Source organism: Eptesicus fuscus, chromosome 12 (assembly GCF_027574615.1).
Source record: "Eptesicus fuscus isolate TK198812 chromosome 12, DD_ASM_mEF_20220401, whole genome shotgun sequence".
NCBI lineage: Eukaryota > Metazoa > Chordata > Mammalia > Chiroptera > Vespertilionidae > Eptesicus > Eptesicus fuscus.
In genome coordinates this window covers 309,345-317,016 of record NC_072484.1, presented here as the reverse complement: position 1 = coordinate 317,016, position 7,672 = coordinate 309,345, and the positions used below count along the sequence as shown (strand labels likewise).

Genomic DNA, 7,672 nt, shown 5'->3' with positions numbered 1-7,672 from the left:
TCTCTTATGTAAACCGCTGAGCAAACTCAGCTGCAAGACCAATGCCCGCCCCGCTGCGCGGCCCCCCGTGGCACCTGCCAACCCGCCTGAGACCAGCGGAGGCGCTGTCTGGAGGCGGGCGCTGCTAGCAACCTGGAGCCGGCTCCGCCCACAGCTCCCAGGACCCCGCCCCGGGTGGGCGGGGCCACAGCCTAGCGCTCTGGGCGCACGCGCGGTCGGCCCCGCCGGCCGCTTAGAACAGGCGAAGCCCACGTCCTTCCGGGGGCGCGCGCGCCGGTGCGGATGCGTGCGTGAGCGTGCGCGCCTCCGCCGCCTCTGCCGGTGCCGCTCCCGCGCCCTCTGCCGCTGCCCCCGCCGCCGCCGCCGCCGCCGCCACCACCTCTGCCCGGGGTCCCTGAGGCGCAGCCCCGGCTGAGGAGCGCACCGGCCGGCTGCCCACCAGCGTCGCGGAGCAGAGCGGGCGGGGCGGACGGGCGCGCGGACAGGTGAGCTCGTGGCGGGCCCAGTGGGCCTCCCGTCAGTCCGGGAAGACGGCGGGGCGAGGCGGGGCCGCGGATGTGCGGGGCCTCGGGGCGGGGGGCGGCGCGGGGCGAGGCGGGGCCGCGGATGTGCGGGGCCTCGGAGCAGGGGGCGGCGCGGGGCGAGGCGGGGCCGCGGATGTGCGGGGCGAGGCGGGGCCGCGGATGTGCGGGGCCTCGGAGCGCGGGGCGGCGCGGGGCCGCGGATGTGCGGGGCCTCGGAGCAGGGGGCGGCGCGGGGCGGCGCGGGGCCGCGGATGTGCGGGCCTCGGGGCGGGGGGCGGCGCGGGGCGAGGCGGGGCCGCGGATGTGCGGGCCTCGGGGCGGGGGGCGCGCGCCGCAGCTGGAAATGGCGACCCTCCCTTGGGGCCGGGAGCGGGCGGGGCGGTGGAGGCCGCGGCTGGGAGAGGTCCGGTGGCGGGGCGACCCCCGGGCCAGCGGAAAGGTGAGGCCACCGCGCGACCCCGGCCCCACACGTGCCTTTGCCGGGTGGACCCTCGGGGGCGCAGGACGCAGCGGGCAGCGTCCACACACAGGTGGGGCGGCGCTGGGGGTCTCGGGTGCGAAGCCTCCTGTCCAGCCAGGTCCTGCCAGGTCGCGGCGCGCGCCGCCATCCCCGCCCCGCCGTCCCCGGGACGCCTGGAGGGTCTTCCTTCCTGAGTGAGTGTCTGCTGGGATTCCAGCGCGGGGGTCAAGTGTGGGAGGGCTCCCCGTCTCACTGCCTAAGAGATGTTTCCCCGGAATTCATTCAGTTGTGGCCTACAGAGAACGGAAGCAGAAGTCTCCGTTTCATTTCTGTCTTCAGGTTTGGATTGGATTGGGGACGTTTTAACCAGCTGGTCATAACCTCGGAGGTGCTGTGTCTGAACTGCTAGACACATCTGTCCTCACCTAATTGTGTTTAAAAACCGTCTTGATGCCAAGAACATCACATCAAAAATTGCTCCATCTCTTGCCAGGCTTGCATTAAGGTCTTAGGTTTACTCACTTGCTTCTCTTGCTGAAGGTTGCCATGAGCTTCGGGACTGAGTTCTGTGTCCTGGGAGATGAAATGAGGAGCCAGGATTTCTGGGCTTCGGGAAACTTTAGGATTGGGCGTGTGTGGGTCTCCTTTCACCTGGGGCAGAGCTGGGCCTCGGGGTGGCTCTGGTGGCTGTGGCAGTTGTGCTTGGGCGATGTAGATGGCTCTGCCTCCTATTGGTCATCGTGGATGGCATGGTGACCACTGCTGGACTCCAACAAGATGTGTGTTCCAGGACCCTAGGCCCAGAGCGCATGTGGAGGAGACAGCCTTGTGGAGGGACCCCTGCTGATGGGAAGGAACCCTTTGGGGAGGATGCCTGTCAGCCTCCTCCACCCCTCTGTGCCCCTCTGTGCCCCGTCTCCTACCACAGCCCCTGACTCACTCCTCCCCCTCATCACTTCTTTGCTGGTTTCTGAACAAAGTCACATGTTTTGTCCTGGAGTCTGCCCAGAATGCTCTGCTTCCTCTCCCTCATGCTCCCTGAGGCCAGGGCTCCCCTGACTTCCCCACAACACTTAAATCTCCTAGTGATCTACTTAATGTATTTGTTAAATTTAATATTTTACTGCGAGGTAAGGTCCATAGGGAGGCTGTTTTGTGCAGAGAGCAGTTGCTGGCAATCGTGATAGGTGTGATGACCTTTGGGCATCATCACGGGTTCTGAGGGGGGACAGTCAGTTACAGGCAGATTGGAGAGGTGCTTGGGACCGACCTGTAAATCTTTCAACTTTTATAATGATTTCAAAATAAAAAGGTTTTCGCCCAGCCAGCGAGGCTAAGTGGTTGAGTGCTGACCTATGAACCAGGAGGTCACGGTTCAATTCCAGGTCAGGGTACATGCCCAGGTTTCGGGCTCAATCGATTCTCTCTTATCATTGATGTTTCTATCTCTCTCTCCCTCTCCCTTCCTCTCTGAAACCAATAAAAATATATATTAAAATTAAACGGTTTTAAAAGCAGACCTGCCACTGTTAATACATTGGGAAATTTTGTCTTTGGTTACCCCCCAAAAATCAAAACCTACATGTTGTCTTAATACTTGGTGGCATTTGTCAATGAAGTGGAGTGAGTGGAGTCATCCGTTAGCAGAGCCACGTGTCAGTGAGCTCTTCCAGAGACTGCCCCGGCGCTGACAACTTCGGGACTGCGGGCCCGGAACTTTCCCTCATGCCCACGTGAACTTGCAGGGAGTGGGTTTTCCTGTGCTCCTGAGGTGACTGTCCGTGTGCAGGTACTGAATGGGTGCTGCGTGTTTCTCAGCCATTTTGGTCCTTGAGTCCCCCTCACTTGCAGAGGGTGCTCAGGTGTGCGGTACCCTCAGACCTGGAACTTGAATTCAGGCTCCTGAACAGGTTCCTGTTCTGACCACCCTGCAGAATCCCCCATAACCAGCTGCTACGGTGTGTCTCTGGAGCCCTCGGCATGAGAGGCTCACATCTGTCCTGGGTGCAGGTGTTAGCTGAATGAATGACTAAAATGCAGTGAGACTGGGTCCGGATAGGAAGAATTTTATGAGGTGGGAGTTTGCTTCTAAAGCCAGGGAGCAAGGTGGACGTGATGCACACAGATACAGTGACCCTTGGAACATGCCTGGACTCTGTCAAGTCTGTGCAGGGCGTGGCGTGTGTGATGCTGTAGGCAGACCTTATCTCGAGCACGAAGGCTCAGGCCAGTGAGGAAATGGGCCCCGGTGTCTTCAAAAGACCCGTGTCAAGCCTGATGCCTGTCCTTGCACAAGAAGTAGACAGGAGACTGACTCTTCGCTCTCGATGGTGCTCTCCAGATCCAAGGTAAACCTGCAGTCCTAAAATGAGGCTCATGAGTTTCTTCTCTTGATGGTCAGATGAGGACGTTTGGAACTGCAGACACCTCCTGCTTGTTCATAGCCCTCTCTCTCTGTGTCATTGGAGCCTGTGCAGGATTTCCTCCCTGTAAGGAGACAAGGCTGGTAGGGCTCATGTGAGGGCACCACAGAGATGAGGGTGTGGGTACTCGCCCTGCCTGCAGTTGGGGGAGTTCAGGAGGTGATAAATGGAAAGATACTTCATCAACTGCTTCCTGAATATAAGTAACAAAGATGCCGAAAAACCATGGCAGTTGTACCTTGTGAAGGAAATGCTAAGCCAGAGCCAGCTCTTAGGTAATGACATCCCCTGGAGAGGATTAGCCTGGTCTGTTATCGGGCACCTGGGAGATTTAAGGATTAGATGACCAAACAACCTTTAGTTTAGATTTAGTCTTTCCTTATTCTTCAGACTAATTTTGTTTGTGTAAGTTGTGCCAGTGAAATAGCGCATTCTGCCTCTTGGTCTGGCAGAATGAATAGGTTTAGGTCTTCAGCAAATAAAATTGTTTTAAATTCTAGGAGTTTTGCAAACATATTGGTAGTTAACACTGAAATTGCAAAATGAAGTACAGCACCTCCTTCCGAAGAGGGAAGTACGGAGTGAGCCCCAGCTGTGTGTCCGAAATGGCACCCTAAGCAATTTCCTTTTCAGGACTGATCTGTGTACATTAAAGGTTTACTGATTCTAACGTCATTCCACATCTATCTACATGAATGGTTTTTAAAACAGCTCTGTGGCAGAAACCTTTGTATGTTAAACCCGGTAATATTTTTAAATAATCTGATACATTGAGAGTGATTGTGACTATTCCTTGAATATATGAATGTGAATGAACTTACTCATCCTCATGGGTTATTTGTAATTTTATTGTCTTTACAATGTTTCTACATTGAACACGTGTCACCAGCAAACATGGCGGTTTACAGGGTGAAATGTACAGTCATTTGGTGTCTCCACTGCTGTGTTGGGAGAAAATCTGTGCCAATTGGTTATAAAGTTGCATTCTGGGAGTCAGAGGATTGGAATGCTGACCGGCTGCCCTATCAGCTGTGCCCCGCCCTGGCTCTGTCCATGAGGCAGCTCCTTTCTTAGAGAGCTCTCCTTGCCCTGTGCACTGTTGGTTAGGGTGCAGGGGAATGTGTCATCGTGATACCAACACCAACAGAACTGAAATCGCCTGTTTATTCTAGCCATGGGGCTGAGTTCAGGTGGTAGGGGCGCAACACCCTGGGCTCCTAGCAGACAGCCCCAGCTGGGATGGAGGCTCCCGGGTTGGAGGTGCTAGCCCCAGGAGCTGCAGGTATGGGCAGGAGTGCTGGGCTCCCTGCTCTGCAGAGGGCACGTGCCACTGCCGGCTTTTACTCTTTTTACTCCAATTATTGGAAGAGATTAGCGGCATAACATATGTTTGTTTTTTAACTAGGCAGTCCCATTTAATTTTTCTTTATTATATAGGAGCGTCTTATTGTGAGAGTGTTTCTCTAAGGTAATTAAGGGAAAATTTGGGGTCAAAGAGTACAAACTTTATAATTTTTGCCATATATTTCCCAGTTTATATTCTGTCAGCGTATCTTTCCTCTTCACCTACATGGGATTTTAACAGTTTGATGCTACGGGTTTGATGTTAAAATCTGGGATTTTTTCCCAGTTGCAGTAAACATTGCTGTTCCCTTTAAAATAAGAATATAGGCCCTGGTCGGTTTGGCTCAGTGGATAGAGCATCGGCCCTCAGATTGAAGGGCCCCAGGTTCAGTTCCGGTCCAGGGCATGTCCTTTGGTTCCAGGCTTGACCCCCAGCCCTGGTTGGGGCTAGTGTGGGAGGCAACCAATCCATGTGTCTCTCTCACATTGATGTTTGGGGGGAAAGAAGGAAGAATGTAGTTATATATTGCTAAAATAAAGAGTAATGAATCCTGAAGTAAAATAATTTAGTTATAAATAAAATTAAATGTTTAGTTTAAGTGGACTTTCTTAAGTTCATGAGTTCATGAAACCAGTAAGCCTCTCTTGTTTTTTTGTTTGTTTGTTTGTTTGTTTGTTTTTATTGATTTTTACAGAGGGGAAGGGAGAGGGATAGAGAGTTAGAAACATCAATGAGAGAGAAACATCGATCAGCTGCCTCCTACACAACCCCCTACTGGGGATGTGCCCACAACAAAGGTACATGCCCTTGACCGGAATCGAACCTGGGACCCTTCAGTCCGCACGCTGATGCTCTATCCACTATCCACTGAGCCACACCGGTTTCGCCTCTTTTTTAAATGAACTAACAAAGTTGTGTTCTGGCCCGGCCAGCGTGGCTCAGTGGTTGACGGAAGAACCAGATGAGACTCAGAAGAACCAGATGAGGTCACAGTTCTGTTCCTAGGGCACAGGCCTGGGTTGCGGGCTCGATCCCCAGTAGGGGGCGTGCAGGAGGCAGCCAGTCAATGATTCTCGTCATTGATGTTTCTGTATCTTTCTCCCTCTCTTGGAAAACTAATAAAAACATTTTTTTAAAAGTTGTGTTCTGGATAGACCTTTTTTTAAAATATGTTTTTATTGATTTTTTTTTAGAGAGAGAGGAAGGGAGAGGGATAGAAAGATAGAAACATTGATAAGAGAGGAACATCATCAATTGGCTGCCTCCTGCCCAACCCCTACTGGCGATCGAGCCTACAACTGAGGTACGTGCCCTTGACCGGAATCAAACCCAGGACCCTTCAGTCTGCAGGCCGATGCTCTATCCACTGAGCAAAACCAGCTAGGGCTAGATAGAGATTTTTACTAGACTGTATTTATCTTATACTTTGACTCAGGAGTCTCATCACATGTAAAATTAAAACTTTTTTAATGTAAACTTGAATAGTCCTGTTTCATTTTGAAATGAAACTGGAAATTCTACAGTTTAAAGATGACAGTAATCTGTGAAGTATTTCTTTTTAAAAAAAATAAATCTTTATTCAGATTATTACAGTTGTTCCTCTTTTTCCCCCCATAGTTTCCCTCCACCTGGTTCCCACCCCACCCTCTGCCCGTACCACCCCCCACTGTCCTCACCCATAGGTGTACGATTTTTGTCCAGTCTCTTCCCACACCTCCCACACCCCTTTCCCCCTGAGAATTGTCAGTCCACTCCCTTTCTATGACCCTGTTTCTATTATATTCACCAGTTTATTCTGTTCATCCGATTTTTTATTCACTTGATTTTTGGATTCACTTGTTGATAGATATGTATTTGTTGTTCATAATTTTTATCTTTACCTTTTCTTCTTCCTCTTCTTAAAGAATACCTTTCAGCATTTCATATAATACTGGTTTGGCGGTGATGAACTCCTTTAGCTTTTTCTTATCTGTGAAGCTCTTCGTCTGACCTTCAATTCTGAATGATAGCTTTGCTGGGTAGAGTAGTCTTGGTTGTAGGTTCTTGCTGTTCATCACTTTGAATATTTCTTGCCACTCCCATCTGGCCTGCATGGTTTCTGTTGAGAAATCAGCTGACAATCGTATGGGTGCTCCCTTGTAGGTAATTAACTGTTTTTCTCTTGCTGCTTTTAATATTCTCTCTTTGTCTTTTGCTCTTGGCATTTTAATTATGATATGTCTTGGTGTGGTCCTCTTTGGATTCCTTTTGTTTGGGGTTCTGTGCGCTTCCTGGACTTGTAAGTCTATTTCTTTCACCAGGTGGGGGAAGTTTTCTGTCATTATTTCTTCAAATAGGTTTTCAGTATCTTGCTCTCTCTCTCTTCTTCTGGGACACCCATAATTCTGATGTTGGTACGCTTGAAGTTGTCCCAGAGGCTCCTTACACTATCTTCATATTTTTGGATTCTTTTTTCTTTTTTCTTTTCCGGTTGGGTGTTTTTTGCTGCTTTGTATTTCAAATCTTTGACTTGATTCTTGCGATCCTCTAGTCTGTTTTTGGATCTCTGTATATTATTTTTTATTTCAGTCAGTGTATGCCTAATTTCTAGTTGGTCCTTTTTCATATCCTCAAGGGTCTTACTAAATTTATCGGCCTTTTCTAGAAAATTCTTGAAAAACCTTATAACCGTGGTTTTGAACTCTATATCCAGTAGTTTGCTTTCCTCCATTTCTTTCATTTGTGACCTGTTTCTTTGTCTCCACATTTTAGCTGCTTCCCTGTGTTGATAGAGCGGCTTTGTGTGCTAGGTGTCCTATAGGGCCCAGTGGCTCAGCCTCCCCAGTTACCTGAGGTGGACACTCTTGGTGCACCCCTTTGTGGGCTGTGTGCACAGTCTTGTTGTAGTTAAGCCTTGATTGTTGTTGGTATCACTGGGAGG

The 7,672-nt window shown here is 50.9% G+C and overlaps 1 protein-coding gene across 2 annotated transcripts in view; it reads left to right on the top strand.

Annotated features, from left to right (window-relative positions):
• Nucleotides 1-266: 266 nt before the first annotated feature.
• The window catches only part of DNAJC5 (DnaJ heat shock protein family (Hsp40) member C5), a 31,967-nt gene continuing 24,561 nt past the window's right edge, over nucleotides 267-7,672 (top strand). For both annotated transcript variants that reach the window (XR_008557613.1, XM_054723783.1), the window contains exon 1: nucleotides 267-485. The gene's annotated coding sequence lies outside the window, so the exon portion shown is untranslated. The remainder of the gene's footprint in view (nucleotides 486-7,672) is intronic.